This window comes from Micromys minutus, assembly GCF_963924665.1.
Source record: "Micromys minutus genome assembly, chromosome: 25".
NCBI lineage: Eukaryota > Metazoa > Chordata > Mammalia > Rodentia > Muridae > Micromys > Micromys minutus.
The window spans coordinates 9,325,086-9,347,459 of NC_137960.1; the positions used below are offsets into that span (position 1 = coordinate 9,325,086).

Below are 22,374 nucleotides of genomic sequence, written 5' to 3' on the forward strand. Positions count from 1 at the left end.
AGGGTTAATCCCTTCCTGGCTCAGAAACACCCTGAAGGGTACCATCCTGGAGCTAATGCATATTGATGGGTGTGACTCATGGCTCTGGAAGCTTTTAGGCCCTGGCCCTGTTTCAAGACAGACTCAAGACGCCACTGCCTGATCAGTTTCTGGTCGGAAGAACCCTTTGTCCCCGTAGGGAAATGTTCATTGTTTAGAGAGCTCTGCTGTGGATGGGCGTGGCTGTGGGGCAAGTCCGCTGGGCACACCTTCAGCAGTGTAGCTATAGGCAGAGGGATCCTGAGGATGAACCTGGGAAGTATGATTTCAAAGATGGGCTGGCTCCCTTGCTTGCTAGATAGGAGACTTTTGTGTAAACCGCTCAGCAGCCTTGAGCCTTAGTTTCCAAATCTGGGAAGAGGAAAGAGTGGTCCCAGCTCTGCTGAGATGGTGTGAGGAGTCTAACAGTGTACAGGAAGACACCACACATGGCAAGTCCCCAAGAGGGGCTTCTTGAGGTTGTGACCCCCCACCTCACTCAGTGTCCTAAGCTGAATATTCAACATTGGAATTAAGGAATATTTTGAATCAGTGGCTGTATACTTTTATACTTTGCTTCTTTTAAGACCAAGCACACCCTATACTATGGCAAAGAAAATACGACTTCTTAAATATACTACAAGTAACCCAGCGCCCCAGATAACAGCTCAGAGTTGTTCTGCCACTTGGGCACATCACCCTTGTGGACGCACCTTTGCCCTGTCATCTGTGACAGGTTTTCAGGATTTATGCTGCTGTGAAAAGTCACTTTTCTCCCTCTAGGAGTCGACAGGGACCGGCATCTTTTTCTTTGATGCTGTTTTTGTTTTTAATGTTTTATTTTAGAGTTATAGTCTTCTAGACCCATTGCAAAGATTATAGAGAAAATCTACACACCCCACACCCACGTTGTCATCTGACACTGGCAAAGCATACTTGTCCTGGTCACCACCATCACATAGGCACTGCTACTAAGATCTGTTCTTTAGGGTTCCTCAGTTTCCCTCTCTTGTCTTTTCCTCTTCCAATGTCCCATTCAGGGGACACATTGCAGGTAATCTCCATCTGCTCGGGCTCTTCCTTGAGGTGATAGCTCCTCATAATTCCCTTTTTTGTTGTTCTTGAAAAATACATGTGTTTGTGGGCACACATGTGCACACACACACAACATATACACACATACCACTTATGCACACCATACACACATATACACATTCAACATACATACACAATACAACATACACACAGACACCATGTACACATACACACAACATACACACAGAAACCATACACACATACACACACAACATGAATACATACACACACAACATACAACATGAATACATACACATACACAACACACATACACACACTACACAAACAACATATACACACCACAGGTAACACATACACATAAACACAAAGCACACACTCAAACATGTAACACACACACACACACACACACACACACACACACACACGCACACTCCACTACCACCCTCCCTAACTTTATGTGTATGGTGTTTGCCAGCATACACGCCTGTGCACAGATGAGCGCAGTGCCTGAAGTGGCTATGAGAGAAGTTTTACTCTTTCTATGGTAGTTAAGGCTGTATTGTCAAATTCCACATCCTGTCTGAGGATGACGCTCCAATGTTCTGGATTATTCCTGTAAACATTTCACACAAGCAGGTTTACATTTAGTGCTGTAAATTTCTATACATGTTTGTTGATTGCTTTGTATCTCTATAACTGTCACTACAGCATCATACAGAACAGTTTTACTGTCCTAAAATGCTCTTCCTGTCCGCCTCCCCTTCCAGTCACTGATAACTACTGACCTATTTTCCCGCTTGTTTGTTCCAGAATGTTGTATTGAGGGAGTCACACAAAACGTAATTTTTCCAAACTGGCTTCTTTCACTGTGGTGCCCATTTGTTTATGAATCATCTGTGTCTTCATAGCTAGTCGGTGTCTTAGTCAGTTTCTGTTCCTGCACAAACATCACGACCAAGAAGCAAGTTGGGGAGGAAAGGGTTTATTCAGCTTACACTTCCACATACTGTTCATCACCACAGGAAGTCAGGACTGGAACTCAAGCAGGTCAGGAAGCAGGAGCTGCTGCAGAGGCCATGGAGGGATGTTACTGACTTGCTTCCCCTGGCTTGCTGGTTCAACCACCTTAATCACTAGTTGAGAAAACGCCTTACAGTTGGATCTCATGGAGGCATTTCCTCAACTGAGGCTCCTTTCTCAGTGATAACTCCAGCTTGTGTCAAGTGGACACACAAAACCAGCCAGTACAGTTGGCTCATGTCTTTTTATTGCAAGTAAAATTCTATGAATGGACCCTGCCTACTTACCTGTTTACCTGTCAAGAGATAGCTCGGTTGCTTCCGTTTTTGACAGTTTAAATTAAGCCAGTGTTAACACTGTGTATAGGTCTTTGTGTGAATGCATCCCATTTGGGGGGTATTCCAGGTAGCATACTGGTGGGGTATGGTCAGAGCGTGTTTAGCTTGTAGGGAGTTGTCCAGCTGTCTTTGGTCCCAACTTTGTTTCACTTCCCTCTTGCACCACATGCCAATGGCAGTTCTACATCTCTCCCAGAGTTTGGCGGCTATTGTCCATTCTTTGTATTTTAGTTCTTGTCGGTATAAGCTTATAGCTCATTGTTTTAATGTGCTGCTCCCTGACTTTGCTGGGTTCTTATCTGGTAGACCAGTTTTGAAAACTGATTCTCTTGGGCCTCTCTCTTCCCCCAGGTGACTTGCCTCTGAGTCTCCTACTGACAGTGTTCTGTGGTCAGTTAGCTTGATTTGCTCTTGATGTCTACAGACCAACAATGATTATGATTACACATTAATAGTGAGGTTGCTTCTCCTGCGTAATTTATTTGCATGCTATTAAGCCTTTGCAGGGAAGTGTACATATAGGTCAGGAGAATTTAGGGGGTGAATGTCTAGACTATCAACAGTTCTGTAGCTCCAGATTGTAGCATGCTACCATTGCTCTGATATTGAACTTGGCCTCTTTTGCTCCTTCACAGCAAAGCCCATTTGGCTAGTACCTTGGCCTTTCTTTCTGCACCTCTCCCTGGCCTTGGCTTGCAGCCTGTCTCTACAGCTTGCTGACCATGTGTCCCTATAGTTTGAGTGGGGCTCCATCCAAGCTGGGCCGAGCCTCTGACCTTGCTTGTGGCTTCCCCCTGCCAAGTTTGCCCTTCAGAAGACTATATGCCTCGTTCTGTCCACATGTCAGCAGCACCCTGTTGTTTGCATCGTTCTGCTTTACCTGGGAGGGGCCATGTTTGCTTTTGCACCTTATGAGGGTGGAGCTTTCCATCTAACCTTTATCAAAGCTGTCTACGAACCTGGCTTCTCTCCTTGCAGTGCGTGACTCCTTGCTTGCTCTGCCGCCTTTCAGGAGAGTCCTGCCTGCATGGCTTGAGCTGGGGGTGTCCCCCACCTCCACTCTGTCACTTCTGTTTTGCTTTGCTGTCACAGTTCCTTTTCCTGTTGCCATGATTACAGTATTCTGACAATAGGGCTGGAGAGATAGCTCAATGGTAAGAGCTCTGGCTACATTTCTAGAGAATGAGGGCTGGAGTCCCAGGCACCCACTTGGCAGCTCATAACTGCCTATCACTCCTGTCCGAGGGGGATCTTTCACCCTCTTCTACCCTCCATGGGTACAAGGCACATGTGTGGTGTACACACACACACACACACACACACACACACACACACACACACACACACGGACAAAACATTCATAAGAAAGCACTTGGCAAAAGCAACTTAAGGAAAAGTTTGTTTTGACCATAGTCTACTGTGGTGGGGAGCTCAGTGGTCATGGTGCCATCAGGAGCTTGAGGCATTGCACCTGCAGTCAGGAAGCCGAGGACAAGGCCAGCCTTCTGCCCTTTTGTATGTCCAAGACCAAAGTCCAAAGAGTGGTGCTGCCCATTTTTAGGTGAGTCCTCCCACCTCAGTTAGCATAATCAAGACAATCCCAAACAGTCATGGTCAGAGGCTGACCGACCCAAGATAATCTCTCATAGATATGCCCGGAGGTTTGTCTCCTAGGTGATTGTAGAGTCTGTTGAGTTGACAAATACCACTAACCATTACAGTTGCTGTGATTTAAAAACAAACAAACACCATGGTAAAGTAACTTACTGGCAGGAAGAGTCATTTTGGTTAGTAGTTTGTCTGGAGGTATGCTGTTTGTGATGGTTAGAGTAGTTTGTCTGAAGGTATGCTGTTTGTGATGGTTAGTCTCGGTTGTCAGTTTCACATATCCGGGAAGTGGGACCTTCAGTTCAAGAATTTCTTCCATTAGATTGACCTATGGGTATACCTGTGGATATGATGTAGAAGGACCCAGCCAAATGTGGGCAGTGTCACCCCTGTGTCCTGGTTAGGGTCTTACTGCTGTGAACAGACACCATGACCGAGGCAACTCTTATTAGGACAACATAGGGCTGGCTTACAGTTTCAGAGGGTCAGTCTGTTATTATCAAGGCAGGAACATGGCAGCATCCAGGCAGGCATGGTGCAGGAGGAGCTGAGAGTTCTATGTCTTCATCTGAAGGCTGCTAGCAGAAGACTGGCTTCCAGGCAGCCAGGATGAGGGTCTTAAAGCCCATGCCTAAAGTGACGCACCTACTTCAACAGGGCCACACCCTCTAAAAGTGCCACTCCCTGGGCTAAGCATATACAAACCATCACATCCTGGCAGGCAGGCAGGCCTGGGTTGTTTAAGAGGACAGCTGACTAGGAGCCTAGGAGCAAGCCAGTCATCAGCATTTCTCTGCAGTTTCTGCTTCAGTCCCTCTTGAGCTCCCATTGGAACGTCCCTCAGCGATGGACTGTGGCCTGGAAGAATAAGCCAAATGAATCCTTTCCTTTCTCACGTTGCTTTTGTTCAATGTTTTATTACAATAACAGAAAGCATCGTGGAGCACAGTCTATCATATGATGGTGGGAATATTCTTCTGGGACTCCTCATATCTAAGCACATTAAGTAATGGGAGGGCAGGAAGTGGGGCTAGGATGTAATTATTAAGGTCCGCTCCCGCTTAGAGTTCCACTCATCAAAGCTAGGTCTCACCTTCTAAAAGTTCTACCTTTCCTTCAGATGCTGCCAGCTGGGGACCAAATGTTCAACTTGTAAACTTGTAGGAAAGTGTGAGCTTGCACGTGTGAGTGTGTGTGTGTGTGTGTGTGTGTGTGTGTATTTTATTGGGTTCTTTTTTAAAAATTGAATATTTTTTACTTATATTTCAAATGTTATCCCTTTCCAGGTTCCCCCTCCTTAAACTCCCTATCCCATCCACTTTCCCCCTGCTTCTATGAGGGTGCTCCCCACCCTCCCACCTACCCCTTCAAGCCTCCCCACTCTGACATTCTCCTACACTGGGGCATTGAGCTTTCAGGACCAAGGGCTTCTTTTCCCATTGATGCCCAACAAGGCCATCCTCTGCTACATGTGAAGCTGGAGCCATGGGTCTGTTCATGTTTTTATTGGGTTCTTATATCTCTACCTCCCTTCAAACCTTTATTTCACCCCAGCCCTTCAACACTAGGTAGGAGAAAAAGATTAGAAGGAAAAGGGGGTGGTGGGTGGAGAAATGGCTCAGTGGTTAAGAGCATTGACTGCTCTTCCAGAGGTTCTGAGTTCAGTTCCCAGCAACCACATGGTGGCTCACAACCATCTGTAATGAGATCTGATGCCCTCTCTGGTGTGTCTGAAAATAGCTACAGAGTACTTATATATAATAAATAAATAAATAAATAAATAAATAAATAAATCTTAAAAAAAAAAAAAAAAAAAAAGAAAAAGAAGGAAAGGGCGACGTAGACCCCTTAAGCTACTTGCTGCGGATTGGGGTATTGAGTTTCTGGGACAAATCCAATCTTTATCATCAGAATATCCAGCAATAGCAAACCAACAAATGCAGCAGCAGGAGGAGCAGCAGCCATCACATGCTCTCTTGGGAGCACTCCCATTTATACCCTCTCCAGAGTCCCCAGAATTAAGCTATCTGCAGCTGGCAAAAATCACATCCCAGCTAGTGCACTAGGCAAGTCATAATCACCTGCTGTGAAGCAGTCTTTTATCCCACATCTGGGATTAAAACTTAAACATATTCACATAACATAACTGAGTTTTTTAAAGAAACCAAAATTCTCACTACAGGGAACATTTTACATCTAAGCTGTAACTAGAACCAACTAGTTCTTCCTTGCTCAGTGTCAGATTTCAGGACTTTCCTTGTCAGCTTCAGGAGGGAGACTGCTGTGTGATGGCCAGAGTGTCATGTGTGCAGAGCCACTTGGTCAGAGGTTGCTTGCTTTTGCTTTGGTGACTAGGGGGATGCTGTGCTGAGTGTTTCTTGTCCTGTGAGGGTGGTGGTCTGTGCACACACTCCCTGATGTACTTTCCCAAAGTTTTTCTCTCTTCAGCAGTAATTGTATGCTCATCTCCCACTCAGAAAGCTCTTGGCTCTTTGGGGAAAAAAAGAAAAAGCGGTTGAAACAAACTACCCAGACATTCACATTAGCCAGGCCTTCAACAGTCATGGCCACCAGTGTCACTGTCTTCTACTTCTAGACCAGTGGTCCTCAACCTTCCTAATGCTGCAACCCTGCAATGCTGTCCCTCATGTTGTGTGACCCCCTGGCCATAAAATTATTTCATTGCTACTTCATAGCTGTTTATTTTGCTACTGCTATGATTTGTGATGCACATAGGTAAGTAGGTAAGCTATCTGATATATGAGCCCCAAAGCAGTGTGACCCACAACTGAGGACCACTGTTCTACACCTTGTTCCACTGGAAGGTCTTCAAGGCAAATGACATTCATGGAGATGTCCCTTCCTATGGCACCAGTTTCTTCTTCTTGAATACCCCCTGAAAGCCCAGTTTGAAACTTCTTTACCATAGTCTAATTTTTCACAATTAGAAGCAGTATACATTGAGAACACGATAAAAGTATAATGCAACAAGCATAGTCTGTGCTCACTGAGCAGTATGCTGTGCTGTGCACAATTCCGTGTGCTGCTGTGAATGTCGAGGCAGTGGGTTTGTTTACGATAGCATCACGATGCACAAGTGAGGGGTGTGCTGTGGTGTTACAGTGGCCGCCTTACCGGTGGGAAGCAGGGCCTTTTCAGTCTGTTCCTAACTTATTTTTTACTGTATTTCTCAGGCTGACCTTGACATCCTAGGCTTAAGCAATTCTCTCCTGGCTCAGCTCCATTTTCTCTGATGGGGCTGCTGTGTTCTGTCACTGACTGAAACACTTGGTGCTCTATCACTGTATCTAATAACAAAACCTCAGCATGTGTAGAATGCTTACATATACACGTAATAACTGAACTTCATAGAGATGAATTGGCTGACTTAGAAGGGAAAATTGATAAATATACAATTGTGTGAGATATTGTATTCTGTTGAAAATAATTGGTAGATCACATGCCCACACATAAAAATAATACTGAAGGTTTTAGTGACACATAGCAGGTTCAGTCATGTGGTCATATACAAACCCCATAGCCTATAAGAGAATACATAATTCTTTGAAATATGAAACATTAAAATAATTTATCTCATACTTTCTCATTAAGTAAATCTCAAATACAGACCATGTTCTTTGACCAAAGAAGTCACGTGAGAGATTTCCTATGTTTTTGATATTTAAAAAAAATTAAAATCATTCAAATTATATAAGTCACAATGGAATTATCTAGTACCAAGTGATTAGCAGGATAAATAAGACAGAAAATGTAGTACTCAGAATGAAATTGATACCTTTAAAGTTATGAATTTAAAAAGAATAGAAGTTGAAAATTTATCATTCCAATTAAGAAAGCTAACAGAAAATAGGAAAAAGGAAGGCTAAGAACAGGAATTATGAATGGGAATACAGTCATCGTTTCAACAGTGTAAGTGTGAGTGGCTTATTGCTTTGCTCTGTCACTGAGCTATCCCTTGGTCATAGGCATGAGTTCTAAGTTCTGTACCCAAGGCTGCCCTTGAAGCTGAAACCCTCGTCTCTACCGCTGCCTCCCAAGTACTGGCATTATGTGCATGGGGTTGTGGGTTAGATATGGGAGCGTGCACTATACTCCTATGATGCTGGCTACAGTCTGGATGTTAAGCCTTGAATTTTGGATAAATGTCACTTTGTCATGCTGAATAATCCTAAACATGTACTTCTGGACTTAATTTGCTAGTACTCTGTTGTGATTTGGCTCAGGCATTATTCTTGTCTCAGGCTTCTTTGTTGGAAGAGTGGAGGAAGAAATGATGTTCTTTTTTTTTTTTTTTTTTTTTAAGTTTAAACACTTGGGAGAATTTACCAAAAATGCCATTTGGGTAGAGATTTTTTTAAAAAAAAATATTTATTTATTGTATGTAAGTACACTGTAGCTGTCTTCAGACACACCAGAAGAGGGCATCAGATCTCATTACAGATAGTTGTGAGCCACCATGTGGTTGCTGGGAATTGAACTTGGGACCTCTGGATGAACAGTCAGTGCTCTTAACCACTGAGTCATCTCTCCTGAAAAAATTCTTTTCTTTTCCTAAATCAATCATTTTACTTGTTTCAAGTTTGTTTATATTTTCTATGGTTAGTTTTTTGTTTATGTTTATAGGAATTTGTTAATTTCATCTATTTTGTTGATATAAATTATTCTTTGTGTTTCCTTGTTTTTTTTATCTTTGCACATTTAGTACTAATGTCTTTTATTTCTTGATTTTAGTGGTTTTAGTCTATTCTTTTTTCTTTCGTTTAGTTTTGTTTTTGTTTTTGAACATGTTTGTCCATGGCCTTTGCAAGGCACCAACTTCCGGTCTTGTTTTTCTGTCCTTTTGTATATTTGTCTTAATATTTACTGTTGCTTATCTTACTGAGTGCCATTCTTGCTTGTCAAATGTAGGTGGCTTTGCTGTGGTGAACTTCTGCCCTGCCTTCCAGTAGCTGCTGCTGGCTCCTGACCCTGAGCTCTCTGAGAACCTGGGAAGGGGATGAGAATAGGGTAAGTTAAGACCACGTTCTTACCATGTGCTGCTCTTACCACGATCTAGTTGTTGGTCTTGAATAAAGGACCCTTGGATTCCTCCAACCTGTTATTCCCAGAGTTCTTAAACAGGTAATTGGGAAGAAGTTTACTTTGTTTATATGGAAGAGAGGGCGCTGAAATCGATTATTCTCTTCCATTCCTATTGGCATTAGCGATTTGCATAGAATTAAGAATTAATAAAAAGAATATGATTACTATAAGGTGTTTTATGGGAATGAATCATACTGGCTTATAAATTTCACAAGGAAGTGATATTTGTAAGTGAGTTGTATAGTTTGCTAGTACATTTTGGAAAAGAACATAGTATAGGACTACTGATTACAGCGTTAAATGCTCTAAGAATCTCAGGTAGTTAAGACTGTGTAGATGCCGTGGAGAGCCTGCTACTTTGAGAGCTTCTAGAGAGGCTGGAGCCAAGTTCCTCTAAGGGGGGCTAGGCTATCAGAGCGGGTGTGCCAGGTATCCAGGTATCTATATTCAGAGTGTGGAGACCAGTGGTGTCTTTAGCATTTCTAGCTGAGCATTCACAATGCTCTGAGCAAGGTCAGTTTGTCCCTTGGGTCGGGGCCTGTAGATGATGCTGAAGTAATGGGTCTCTGCCAGAGAAAGCGCCCACGTATCCATCCATAGCTGAGGGAGAGAAGAAGGGAGGGAACAGCCAGAGTTGTTATATATAGCTTGGGGAATTTAGGAATCCCATGAAGATCTGTAATCTTGAAGCAGAGCATATGGACAAATCCTTTGTCCCTAACCATGACACCATATCTGGGAGTTAAAGAGGGCCAGATTTGTAAGATGAAACTGAGCACATGTCAGAGTTGATTCATAAAAGGAAACCGAACCTGTAATGGGCAAGTGATGAGCAGATACAGCACCCACAGTTTGCCAGGAGAGTGGTGAGGAGTGGCAAAGGTTCTCAGTGTCTGAGTGTCCTGGCACACTCCCTAGTGCGTTAAGACCCAAAAGGTAAAATATACACACGAATCTAAAATATGTGTCCCTGTTTGTGAATTATTCTCTTAATACACTGGCACTGACGGCATGCAAAAATTGAGTGATCATGAAATGGATGGCTGAATTTAGATCTTTGGAGATGCTGGCATACATCACCTTGCAGCTGTCCTTGTCGACCACAGCAGCATCACCTCTTTGATACAAAGGTGACGTCAGTGGTCCAGAAGTTGTACCTCAGATCTTTAGAGAGCAGGGTGCACATGGTAGACCAGCTAGCTGGTGAGATAGACTATGTAGTTGCATATTCTGAGACTATTTAGACCTCGAGTTGGGTCTGATGCTTCAGAGTTCAGAGGGTTCTCATACTCTTGCATGCAGGGATAACCAAAACTTGGCCAGAGCATCCTTTACATGGAAGCTTTGTGGCAGCTTCAGACATTTGAGAGCGTCTTATTTACTGGTAACCCTCCCTTTCAACCTGGTGGAGAGAAGGCATAGTATTAGAGTCTAACCTCAGGCTCAGGCGCATCCGTGAGTATTTCTGAGACTACTTTTGGTGAGAATTGGGCACAGACCTTTATATACTGAGGCCACAGAGATGATTATCCAAGCTCCAATGTTACTATGATTAGATTCATTTAAAAAATAATTCTAGTTTGAAAATCCCTGGATTTCTGTCTACACTGTCCTCAGCTACATTGTTGGACCTTTGGTGTCACTGTCTTTAACTCCTCACACTCCTTGTCAGTTCCTCCCAGCCATGCATATCCTAGTCAGGTGTTGAGCCTGTATTTCATAATAGGAGTGCAGCTACCAGCCAGCTGAGAGTGAGGCTAACCTTGTCATTCAGACATGGAGACAGTGCACACGCGTGACTCGCCCACCATCTCACTCCCCTTTGACTTGAGATTTGTGATACTCGTGTTTTGCCTGTGAAACACAGAGCCTGAGAGTTCCATCTTACACTCCAGGATGGCTGTAGAAACTAGGTTTCCAGAGGGCCCATTGTTCATGTATATGAGAACCTTTTAAAAACACTTAAGGACTTTGAAATTTCCCCCCTTCTGAATTTACCTTTAGGCTGTAGTCAGAGATATACTAAGTTTATGCACAGAAACTACTCTTAGTATGAACTTAAATAATTAGCAATTGGCAGCAATCTAATAGCCCCGAGTGAGAAGATGATTAGGTAGATAAGTGACTGTATTTCTGTGGCACAATGGAACAGTGGATAGCAATTAGTGTTCATAGAACTGACTCGTGACATGAAGATATACACCCAGTACACTGGCACATGGGAATGGCATGTGTAGAAAATAGTGAATACAACATAGTTACCCATGCATCTGAATATCTGGCGCATGCGCAGGACAGTATGACTTCTAAAGCGGAAGCTCTGTGATGTTTCTGTGGGAGGTTGGTCAGTGCTACTCAGTCTCTTACATTTCTGACTTTTCTAAGTTTTCCTTAATGGGCACGTGTCATTTTTATATCTCCAGGAGAAAGATCATATATTTTTATTGCTCAAGAATAATTATATAACTATTAACTTGGTCTTTCTAGAATTTTTTTTTTTTTTTTTTTTGTTTCAAGACTGGTATAATAATGAAAAACTTCTTAGAAAACATGCTGCCATCAGCACTTCTGTGTGAGGGTTGGGGGAGTATTTCTTGTGTATTCCTGTAACTCCCAAGGTCTCTACACACAAGACAGGCGTACATCCTACAATGGCCCGTGCTTATGGAGAGCAAGGTGTGAGTGCGTGGCCCGTTGTCTGTGCAGGCTCTGCTTGTAGGGAGCCAGCTATGGCAGACTGCGGCATGGCTGCTTTCTCTGACCCCGACTGCCATGGGGTAGGTTGTCTGGAAAATGCAGCGCTTGTATTTTAGGCAGTGCTGGTGAGTGGGCAGAGAGACCGAGTCTGGCAATGAAAGTGACCCACTCAGAAAGCTAGGAAAGTACTGGCAAGGAAGTTTAGAATCTTACCTAAGTCCGCGTGCTGACACCAAATCAAAAGCCCCCTTGCAAATCACTGGAGGCTCATCATAAATAAAATCCACCCATCTAATCAAGAACATTGAAATATGAGTATATACACCTATGCCTACACTTACCTAATGTATGACTATTGGATCTAATAGGAAAGTAAAACAACAAAAACCCTCCCTAGATGTGGCCAAGGCACCGAACTTCTCTGTGGAGGGATTTCTCAGGCCTGGATGTCTTCATGGAGGGACGGGCTGTAGCCCTCTGAGGTCTGCGTCCTCCACCTCCACAGATGCGTCATGGCCACACATTGTCCTCATGATGCTATTTTTTGAGTTGAAGGAGTAAACAAGCTCATCCCCAACTATTTCCTTCCTGTTCCTCTGAGACCCAGAGTGCTAATTATTTAGAAATGGTAATTTGTACCAGTGAATCTGTGGTGGGAATTGAGTCGGAACACCATTGCCTGTCCTCCCTCAGTAGGAACCCTTTTAAGCCCCAGCTCGTCCTCCCCCTGAATCTTGTCAGCACCGCAGAACTCTGCTCTGCTCTGGGAGGCATGGTAATGAGATGCTCTGCCCCTAGATCTGCAGGAGTCAAGGTCGCCCTCCTGCGTCTGCTTGGTTTGGTGGGGGGGGGGGGGGCGACTCTTTGTTGGGAGCCTGGAAGATCTCAGTGGCTGCAGATATATTTAGCAAAAAATGGTGCCCATGAGTGCCTAAATACCACATTTCCAGATGTGTCCATCCATAGGCCACTTCGTCTAGTCCCAAGTCGCCAAGGTGGCCTTTGGAGTGTTGGGCCTAAAACTGTCCACAGGGCAGTCCACAAGTACTGCCCTTACTGTGCTGGCCTGTCCTTGTCACTGTGCTCTTTCCTCCCTAATGGGAGAGACCCCAGAAGGTCATACTGCATCAGAGGGAGCCTCGGTCCTACCCTGCCATGACATGAACACAAAGCCCATGGAAGACACTACACGTCACTATAAATTGTGCAAATAGCAAAGGCGTATTAGATGTACGGAATGTGGTGTGGTAGAGTGTGGGGCCGGACCCCTGAGCAGGGGACGTCAAAGGGTCTTGAAGAAATCCCCTTTGTTAGCAGGTCTGCTTTGGGCTGGTGGGACATAGAGGACACAGTTCTCTCCAGAGGGGTGTCTACTCTTGGTGCTTGGGCTGGTCGGAATGCTGCAGTGTGTGGCCCAAAATGGAGAGTTAGAGATAAGAACTCAGGGAAGATACCATGACTGGCTGTGCCATCCTCAAGTGCCCTCAAGGTGTAGCACTTTTCTTTCTCTGTTGCCTTATAACTTTCTGTTTTAGAAATACTATCCTAATGAAAAATGTTTCTGTTGTGGGTGAGTGGCTTCACGTCAGTCAGTGCTGGGGTGTATATGGACACCCACACCAGTGCAATGTATATGTAAATGCACTGTATATAGGTATATGTGTATATGTAAATGCAGTGTATATATGTGTGTATATGTATACATAAATGCAGTGTATATGTATGTGTATATGTAAATGCAGTGTATATATATGTATATATGTGTATATGTAAATGCAGTGTATATATATGTATATGTATATGTAAATGCAGTATATATGTATGTGTATATGCATACGTAAATGCAGTGTATATGTAAACCCACACCTGGCTCAGCTTAAGCCACCTGGATGCCTTTAGCACAGCTGTCACCTGGGTGTCTGTATTCTGGACAGAGAGCATCTGATCAGATCCTTATGTTCTGATTGTTTTTTTCTTCTTCCATTTAATTGAATTATCTGGTACTAGGTACATGGCTCCTCCTTTCATTTGAAAAGTCTACTTCATTCTGTGATTTTTTTTAAAACGAGAGAACACCATCAAATGTGGAGGCTCGAACTTCCTGGGATTCCCTACACACTTCTCCCTCGCCGCCCTCATTTTTCTTCAGTCTGCTGTCCCTGGACAGGGCCCTGCCTTGTGTGATAGTCCCCACTTGTCTTTGGCTTCCAGCAAGCATCTTCTGGGAGCTGTTTCCCAGGTCCTGGCCTTTGCCTGGGACACAGAGCTGAGGTCTTTGATACTGTGCGCTCTCTTCTTAAGGTGGTGAGAGAAAACGGAAGTCACTGGACAGGTTAGTAGCTCATGCGGGATAGAGTGTGAGAGAAACTGTGCTTGGGGCATTGCTTAGAGGATGGTCATGGGAGACTTTTCCGAAGAGCTGATGTCTTGGTCAGGTGACAGGAAGGAGCCAGGTGTGTGGCCCTGGGGCAGAAGTAGCCTAAGGTGAGATGGGGATCGGTGGAGTGGCAGGATCCAGGTGGCACAGGCTGAGCCAGGCTCTCTCACTGGCGTGGGTTTATATATAGACCGCAGCACTGGGGAGTCACTCACCAACAATACAAGTTTTTCATCAGGATATTTCCAGACAGAGACTAATGATGAGGCAAAAGAAAAAGTAAAAGTGCTACACCTTCAGGGCACCTGAGATGGCACAGCCATGGTATCGTCCTTGAGTTCTTGTCTATAACTTTCCTACTTTGGGGCATACATTGGTGGCATCCTGCAGCATTCTAGCTAGCACATGCACCAAGAGTGAAAAGACAGCTGGGGTATAGGGACATGCAGAGAAGACCTAAGACACCGCCAGGCAAGCAGGGGGACTGTGTGATTGCGAGGAGGCCTGTTATCAACCCCTAGTGCAGCCTTTCCATTTTCAAAAGCTTGTTGGCTACAGGGAAGATAAGAGAGGAACAGACTTAGTGCCCAGGCTGTACCACTCTACAGAGTTGCCTCGGTGATAAGGGAGGGAAGATGCTGAGAGATGGAGTATCAGAGTGTGTGCAAAAGATTGAATGACATGGAGGGTGGGTCAGGGAGGCTGGATGAGACTGTCCCAAGTTCTCCCTATGTGCCAGGAGCATCAGAATTCTGACCCCTTCATAAATACAACATCTTTACATCTGGAAAGGTTTGCGTCTCCAAAACGTGTTTTCTTCCCCCGATATGAATGTTGTCATTCTGTCTTTTGATTGGTGTTAGTATGGTGTACCTTTTCCCATCATTTTATCAACCTGTGTGCATGTTTGTATTTAAAGACGTTTCTTATAAAAAGCATTCAGTATGATCTCTCTCTCTCTCTCTCTCTCTCTCTCTCTCTCTCTCTCTCTCTCTCTCTGTGTGTGTGTGTGTGTGTGTGTGTGTGTGTGTGTGTGTGTGTGTGCTCGAGCCCTCGCATGGGGATGTGCTAGGGATCAAACCAGGGATTCCTGCATGCTATGCAAGTGCTTCATCACTGGACTACTTCCTACCCTCACAGTTACTTTGAGTTTTTAAACCTATGTAGTTTAATTGAGATCATCAGACCATTTGTATTTGATATGACTGTTATAACTTGATCATTTTGCTATGGATTTTCTAGTCTGAAGTTTTATTAGATCCCTCTTCCAGTTTTGGGTTGATTTTAGTTTATGGCCAATTTCATCACCATTACTATCTTATTAGCTATTCTATTTTTTTTGAGAGATAACTCAGGGATTGATTATTCACAGCATTCATGGTATTCTTCTTCAGTTCATTACAGTCCATCTTAATGCACTATTAGTCCACACATAGTATAAGCCCTTACAGTAATGTATTTCCGGCTCACTGCTCTTGCTCTCTAGGTTTTAATTATCATGTACCTTTACTTCTGTATTATTATGAGACATTAGTATTATTTTTGCTTTAAATGGTCTATTATCTTTGAAGACAGAGAGACATGTCTTTTATGTCTTTTATATTAATGTCTTTTCTGTTTCTGATGTCTTTCTCTAAGTCTGGAGTTCCTTCTGGTAGTTTCCTTTTGTGCTTTGGACTTCTTGTTTATAGTTCAGGGCATGTTGGATTGGAAATTAATTTAGCTTGTGTTTGGAAAAAACTCATATTTTTATTTTTCATATTTGAAAGGCATTGTCATCCTAGCCATTAATGGTTTTTCCCTTCACTAGTCAGGGATAGCATTCCATTTGCTTCTGAGTTGCATTTTTCCTTTTAGAAAATCCTCCCATCTACCATGTCTGTGTTTATCCTTTTGTATATAATGTTTTTTATTTTAAAATGAAATTTATTGTTTATGTATATTTAAAGTACACAGTGGTATTATGGATATATACAAATGGCATTAAGGCTACTATAATTATAATTATTCTTTTTGTTTGTTTTTAGGCAAGAGCAGTTAATAAGTAAATAGTAATGCCTTTTATTTTTGTGGTAGCTTGAAAAAATACACTGTTCACACTTATTTGTGATGTGTAGACATGCACATATATGTGCACATATGTATCAGTGCACATGTGTGCTGGTGTTGATGTGGAGGCCAGAGAACAGCTTGTGGGAGTTGATTCTCTCTCACTGTGTGGGTCCAGGGACTGTACTCGGGTCATCAGACTTGGTGACAAATACCCTCACTTGCAGAGTCAGCTCAGCATCCCTCTGGAAGCTTTTAAGATTTTCCTTTTTGGTAATTGATTGTGATGTACATGGGTTTAATTTTCTGTTTTCTTTTGGATCTGCGCGTTTGCTCATAGCTCTTTGCTTCTCAGTTGAAACATGTCTCTAGTTTTAGGAAGAGAATCTTTATATCTTTGTTTCATTTTATAAAGTTTGGACCTAAGCAGATTGTTCCATTTTTTCTCACCCCTTCAGTGGCATCTAATATGGTGCTAATCCCATCTAGTGTGTTTTTCATTTCATCCCTAGACACATGCATCTCCTTAGCATTTCATACGCCATATATATTTTTTTAACAGAATGCAGTGCTTCTATTATGGTCACTTTATTGTCTTCATGTATTAACCATTTCTGTATAACTTCTCAATATGTTTTCTTTATTATATTCTGAGGTGTATTTTTTAAAAGAAGGTACCTATTGTCTAATTTTATTTACTTGGGCTATATATAATTGAGACCTAAAACGTTTACTAAAACACGAGCCACTGTATTACTGTACCAGTCAGTACAAGTACTGTACAAGGTTGCTCGTATGAGAGTGGCTTCTGGGCCTGAGAAGGAGCGAGTCCCTTGAAGATGTCAGTGTTGGTAGGAGTCTAAACTTTGAACTGTGGCTCATTTTATGGATGATGACTGTATATTAATTCACTGGGCTGAACATACATGTTTTATTCTCTTCGTTTTTCTTTAATTTATCTTCCTTTATACATTACATCCCAAATGCATTTTTCACTCCTTCCCTCCCTCCTTGCCCTCCCCACCTCCCCTTCCCCCTCAGATCCACGATCTGGCCTGCTGTTTTCTGAAGGGAGACTGTGGTGTACTTTTTATTATTGAATTTGTTCCTTGAGAATTTCATAATGTACATAATGCACGCTAACTATTCTTACTTCCCTGTCTCCCACTTATTCCCATCCCAGCCCTTTATCCTGACTTCACGTTCTTATGTGCTTCCCACCCTACCTTCTGACGTGTTGTCTGTGGCTGAGAGGGGCTGGTATTTAGGACTGAGCTCACAGTTACCTCTTGTCCTTAGCATCTTGGCTCTGCGTTCCTTTAGTAAATTACATTGTGGGCATCAGATCCACAGACCTGGATTTACAGATGGATTTTAGCTGCCACGTGGGTGCTGAGAACTGAACTGAGGTGTTCTACAAGTACAGCCAGTGCTCTTAACCATGGAGCCATCTTTCCAGATTCTTCTTAAGTCTTCTTAAAGGTCTCACTTGCATGTCATGCTAGTGTCTTGCTTGCTGGCTCCTGTGTCTGGCTTCACATCAAGGTACGCAAAGAACCTCTGACTGGCCCAGAAACAAGGGCAGTGGGAGTCATTCCTTTCCTTCTATCTACGGAGCCATGATATAACAGAGGCAGTGTCTTCCCTTTCTTTTCCCATCTCCGGAGTCAGCTGATCTGACCGAATGGTCCAGCAGGAGCCTTGCGGTGCCGCAGGTACTTGTAGAAGTATGGCGAGTGAGCGGTAGGAGTGGGGATGACTGGCCCACAGCATCACACATTCATGCTGTGTCCTCAACTGTGGCCCTGACTCCAGTTTGCACACTATCTTGAGATGATTCAAAACTTTAGTTTCTTTATATGTAAAATTAAAAAAAGTATGATTACATTATTTTCCCTTTGCCTTTCTATCCCTCAGTTTTTCCCATGTTGCCTTCCTCTCTTGTTCTCTGAAATTTATGGCCCTCTGGCCCTTTCTCTTTAACTGTTGTCACACACATTATTTGGACACACACACACACACACATATATATATATATACACACACACATATATATTAGGATATATATATATATACATCTATATGCTAATCAGAATATACACATATCCATCTCTCTCTCTCTCTCTATCTATCTATCTATCATCTATCTCTCTACCTTTCTCTCTATCTATCAATACTCTGATTAGTCCATGTAATGTTACTTGCATGTATGTGATCTCAGGGCTGACTACCAGGTATTAGATAAATAATCGGGGTGGAGGTGGGCATTTTCCTGGGGAAAATTATTTCTCTTGCTCTCCTTATTTCTTAGTTGTGTTATTTAGATATCTTTATTTTAACCCTGAAGCATATAAAGATTGTTTTCAAAGTTTTTAAGCAGTCTTTCATAGAAAACCCTACGCAAGAATAATAGCTGTTAATATTAATGAAGCACCTGCCTTGTGCTGGCTATCTGGAAAAGCTCCAGTAGTTACTAGCTCTGCCCCTATAGTGCTCCTTCAAATGGGCATTGCTATTTCAGGCCCCACCCCTCCCAGGGTTAGAGAGTGAAGGAACTCTAGTGTCAGCGATTGTAAGTGGGGGCCAGATCTGACTCTGTGGTAGTGGGTTGAGAGCTTCCAGATAAGCTCCCCGCTGGGCCTGACAACAGCCCTGTGAGGCTGTGGAGAGTTCAACAGTCACAGATCACTGACCTCCCTGGACTGTCATAAGAGAAGAGTGGTCACTTATTCACAAGCCTCGCACGAGAGATGACATGAAAGGCTGGGGACTTGGGACATGAGTAGTACTGGACTCCTGACTATTATGCAGAGAGCTTTTATTAGCAAGTTGCTGGGGCAATGCTTCCCTTTGTTCCTTCACTCACTTATGTGCCCGATGTTCCTGGGAAAGGCCGGCACTCCTCCAGCTCATTGACATCCTCGTGGGGGACGCAAAACATGGCTGCAGTCAGCTAATGCTGCATATCATATGCCAGGCCATAAAGGAAACAAGAAAAGGAGAATGCAGTGGTGGTTCCATGCTGACAGGGTAGTTAGAATTGACTGTGAGCATCTGAGGAAGGCCTTGTAGAGGGCCCTAGAGTGAGTCCTGTGGTGGATGAAGAATTGGCACAAGGGCTGTTGGGGACATGTCCAGTGTGTTCATGGGGGCGTGTCCAGTGTGCTCATGGGGGCGTGTCCAGTGTGTTCACAGAGCCGCAAGGAGATGTTACGGCGGGAGCTTTATGTGCAGGGGCATGCAGAAGTGAGATTGAGGTGCTATCCAGGTAGTTGTCTGGTGCCGTTATCCTAAGACTTTGAATCTGTGGAGCAGGGTGAGAATAGACCATGAGGGGTGAATGTAGAACAAGGAGCTGTGAGCCTGTGTTCTCTCTGTGCTGCATAGTCTGCTTGTAAGTGGGTGCTGCTAATGATACGTGTTTCTGAGAGGACATCCAAACAAGTCCCCGTTGCCTGAAAAGCACCTTTATAAAGGTGTCAATTGTATCCAATTTCCACAGAAACCTCCAGGGAGGGCCTGTGGGTCTCTGGCATCTAAACACCTTCATATTTTTTATGCCAATTCATTGTCCTGGCAGATGGAGGCCTTGAGTTTTGATCTGGCCTCCCTTGCTGGAAATCAAGCAGGATGCAGGGCTGGAATCCATCACAGTTACCTCAGCCGTCTGCTCCGCACAGTGGGCTCAAAGCTAGTGACAAAGCAGCCAGGCTGAGAGCCCGGGGTGAGCTGCACAGCCTGAGCCATCAAGACTGGGAGCAAATGGATTCTGGCGGGCTGCAGCAGGCAGATTCTGGAAGCTTCCAAAGGCCTTAGTCAGGTCGAGGCAGGAGAGTTTTAGTGGGCGCCTGTGGCCTTTACTGTGAGTCAGGGGGGAGCTGTTAGGGATACTGAGCTGCTGGGAGCAGAACGCCTCTGCTGTCATGGATGATGCTGATTGGGCACTACAGTTGCTTCCGGTGGGATTCCTGGCTGGTGTGCCAAACCAGAACAGAGCTCCTGTGGAGCAGAAGCTTCCTAGAAGTGGCAGCTCTGGAAACAGAGTTTCCATTTCAACATTCCCTGAGAACTTCCCTGTGTCCCCTGGGCCAGATGAACGCTGCCCTCCCTGGAGAGGCCCGGGAGGGCCCTTCCTGGGTTGTGTGCCTGCAATCTCACTGTATTTTGTAGACAAAAGACTGATGCCCATTGCTCCTCAGCCGCTCCTAATCCCCTCTCAGAGTTCCCTTTTCTATACTATGACCTATACTAATGTCAGAGAACGGAGAAAAAGAACAAATCCTTGGTTAAAAGATTGGTCTTTTGTTCTCTCTTAATATCAGTTTGCTTGTTTTTTTTTGTTTGTTTGTTTTTTTTTTTTAACTCATCACTTGGAGAATATAACACATTTGGAAACATTTGAAATTATGGAAAAAGTTTTAATACATTTCATTATTACAGATGTAGATTTGTTTGTTTGTTTGTTTGTTTTGCCACGGAGCCTACTGAGTGGCCCCATCTTGTCCTGACCCAGGTGGTGACTTGCCCCAGCTCCTCTGCTTCCAGACATCACACAAGTCCTTTACTTTGCTGTGCACATTGAGAATCATTTAGGAGGAGGAGCACAGGGCTGTGGGGAGACCTGCACAGCCATGCACGTTAGCCTCCTTTAGTCTCTTGGGTCAGGGTTTGGCTATGCCCTGGACCCTGGCCAGACCCTGCAGCACTCCTGGCAGAGTGACATGCCTCTGTCGCTCCTCTTTCCTTTCCTCACATTGCCATCAAACCAGATGTCAGATGTCAGGTCTGCTGAGGGCTAGCCTGCACTTACAGTGAAGAACAGAGGCACTTCTCCACCCCATCCCCAGCCCCAAGGGCCTTTCTTACTCTTACAATGTAGAGCTATCTGCTCTGGCCTTTGGTAACATCCCCTCTCCTGTTTGCTTAGGGATATGTTCATGAGACTCCTGATACTACCTGTTTGCTAGCAGACCAACTTCCACTAGCAACCCTAGATGGCTCAAGCTCTCTACTCCCCCGCCCCCTTTTGGAGACACCATCTTGCTATACATTGGCCTCAAACTCATTACCTTCCTCATCAATCTGATTACTGGGATTACAGGTATGCAACAGCACAGCCAGCTCAAAGCTCCCTTGACATGAAAAATAAAACAGCCCCCCCCCCCCCACCAACAAGCTCAAATGGCAGATCGAATTTACAGGGAGCCCTGCCACTGTCACTGCCTTCTCCGTCTCTTCTTTGAAACAACTGACCAGCTGCATGGAGCTAAAGATATACCTCGGTGGTAGAGCTCTTGCCTAGCACGTGTGATGATTTAAATTCAGCTCCAGTATCCACAAACAAGAACATGTCAACCAACCGACCAACCAACTAACCAACCAACCAACCGACCAACCGACCGACCAGCCAACCAACCAACCAACCAACCAACCAACCAACCAACCAACCAACTTAGGGCTGCAGAGATTGCTCAGCAGTCAAGAGCACTTGCTGCTCTTTCAGGGGTCCCCAGCACCAATATCAGGCAATTCACTGCACCTCTAATTCCATCTCCGGAGGATCTGGCATTCTCTTCTGCCTTCCATAGGCACCATGCGCATGTGCACACACAGGCACGAGACTCACACAGAAATGAATGCCAGGGCTCAGAGCTCCTCGGGTGTCCGAGCTGATCTGAAGGCATTTGGGCCCCTGGGTTTGGAGAGGAATGATGTCAGGTGTGTAGAATGAGAAGTAAGCATATTTGAGGTCTGAGAAGGGATTAGCACTAGGCAAGGAGAGTAGTAGTCACCACTGAGGGCGAGGAAGTGGGGTGGGGGCTCGGGAGAGTTAACACGCACCTTCATAGGAGGACGTTACAGTGTAGGGCACCATCTGTTAATGTGCAATGCAGACCCATTAATATTATCAAAATACAATGACAAACACTCGGCACGAGGTTATCTGTGTCACAAGAGCAAGGCAAGTGACTGGGTGCCACTGTTGCTCAAGAAAGGCCTTGTTTAATTTAAAACATTATGCTTAAAGTTTTATGAAAAATGAAAATTAAAAGTCGATAGCAAATGTTTTAGGAAAGAGAAACTATGAAATTAAAGTTTTTTAATGTT

The 22,374-nt window shown here is 44.1% G+C and overlaps 1 protein-coding gene across 6 annotated transcripts in view; it reads left to right on the plus strand.

Annotated features, from left to right (window-relative positions):
* The window catches only part of PCBP3 (poly(rC) binding protein 3), a 181,751-nt gene that overhangs the window by 46,958 nt on the left and 112,419 nt on the right, over positions 1–22,374 (plus strand). For all 6 annotated transcript variants that reach the window (XM_080937603.1, XM_080937607.1, XM_080937604.1 and 3 more), the window contains exon 2: positions 8,970–9,068. The gene's annotated coding sequence lies outside the window, so the exon portion shown is untranslated. The remainder of the gene's footprint in view (positions 1–8,969; positions 9,069–22,374) is intronic.